This window comes from Nestor notabilis, unplaced genomic scaffold (assembly GCF_000696875.1).
Source record: "Nestor notabilis isolate BGI_N333 unplaced genomic scaffold, ASM69687v1 scaffold19889, whole genome shotgun sequence".
In the NCBI taxonomy this organism is placed as follows: domain Eukaryota; kingdom Metazoa; phylum Chordata; class Aves; order Psittaciformes; family Psittacidae; genus Nestor; species Nestor notabilis.
The window spans coordinates 15,907-17,757 of NW_009945644.1; the positions used below are offsets into that span (position 1 = coordinate 15,907).

A 1,851-nucleotide genomic window follows, 5' to 3' on the forward strand; every position below is an offset into this window, starting at 1 on the left:
GGTTCCTCTGTCCCATCCCTTGTTCCTTGGGAGCAGAGATCAGCCCTCTCCTGGCTCCATCCTCCTGTCAGGCAGTTGAAGAGAGCGATCAGGTCCCCCCTGAGCCTTCTCTTCTCCACACTAAACCCCCCAGGTCCCTCAGCCCTTCCCCATCACACTTGTGCTCCAGGCCCTGCACCAGCTCCGGTGCCCTTCTCTGGCCCTGCTCCAGCACCTCAATGTCTCTCTTGCAGTGAGGGGCCCAGAACTGAACCCAGGATCCGAGGTGCAGCCTCCCCAGCACATCTCCAGCCACCTCTCCTTTGCCTCCTCCTCCCCAGCACAGACCCTGCTCTGGGTTAGGCTGAGCTCATCTGTTAATTGGAGATGTCTGCCCAAAGGTGGCAATTTGGAGCTGTGGCAGCCCCGACCACAGGGCGTTTCTTTCCTCCTCTGCTGCTCTCTCATTATCTGCTATATAAAGCCCCACCGGCAGCGGGAGGGTTGGGTTTCCGGACCGCGGTCTTCCTCACCGGGGCACAATTCCAACCCTGCTTTTCCCAAGTGGACACATCCCCCCAGGAGCAGAATAAACACATGATGCTATTAGTCAGAACACCCAAAGTTGTCCTCGATACCATGAGCACCACCGCCCGGGGCAGCTTTGCACAGTGGTGCTGAGGCACCACCACCGGAAAGGGCTTTGTGTGGCCCAGGGTGGCCGGACCATCGCGCCGGGGTATTGTCCTGCTGAGGAAATGGGTCATTTCCCGGAGAATTCCCAGCCCAGCTGCGTTTCCGGGCGCTTGGGAAGAGCGCAGGAGGCTGGTGGCTTGATGGGAACCCTCAGCTTGCTTCAGAGCGGGGAAAGAAAAGCTGAATGCAAGGGGAGGACTAAGCAACGGGGGAGAAATGGAGCTGATTAAGCAGGAAGAAAGGTGCAGAGTGGTTTTTCTTGGCAAATGAGCTCCAGAAAACACTGGAGGCTTTATCCAGCCTTCCCTGGCGGGGTGACAGGAGCCAAATTGCACGGATCAGGGTGGGAGTTTAGCACAAGGGATACACAGGAGGTCTGCAGCCTGTGTGTGCTTTGGTTTGGGGAGTTAAACCTCAATCTTCGATGCTGGACAGGGACTCTTTGTCAGGGACTGGAGTGATGGGACAAGGGGTGATGGGTTCAAACTCAAACAGGAGAAGTTCAGGTTGGAGATAAGGCAGAAGCTCTTCCCTGTGAGGGTGCTGAGGCGCTGGCACAGGGTGCCCAGAGAAGCTGTGGCTGCCCCATCCCTGGCAGTGTTCAAGGCCAGGTTGGACACAGGGGCTTGGAGCAACCTGCTCTGGTGGAAGGTGTCCCTGCCCGGGGCAGGGGTTGGAGCTGGAGGAGCTTTAAGGTCCCTTCAACACAAACCATTCCGGGATTCTATGATTCAAGCAATGAAACTCAGTTGCTGTCTCCATGCAGAACCCATGGCTCGGAGCAAGCCCTCTTTGGTACAAACGGGATATCTGGGGGTAAAAATGGCTTTATAGGTTGAAAAACAAGCACTCAACCCTAAACCTGCTCATCCACATAACATCAGAGGGGAGCAAGAAGCCGGTGGCTATCAGGGTTCCACCAACAAGTTGCAATGTGGCCATCCCCCAGTTCAAGGTTAGAGGATTCCAGGATCCAGCCTTGGATGCAACCTCTGGGCACTGCCAATAATAATAAAATCATATAATCATCAAATGGTTTGGGTTGGAACTGACCTTTGCAGGTCATCTACTCACTGTCCTGCAATGAGCAGGGACACCTTCCACTAGATCAGGATGCTTAAAGCCCCATGCAGCCTGACCTTGAATGTATCCAGGGCTAGGGCATCTATTATCACT

General features: G+C 55.2%; 1 protein-coding gene across 1 annotated transcript in view; it reads right to left on the reverse strand.

Annotated features, from left to right (window-relative positions):
- LOC104412289 (1-phosphatidylinositol 4,5-bisphosphate phosphodiesterase gamma-1-like) overlaps nt 1-1,851 on the reverse strand; it is a gene marked incomplete at its 5' end in the record, with an annotated part of 19,631 nt that overhangs the window by 14,077 nt on the left and 3,703 nt on the right.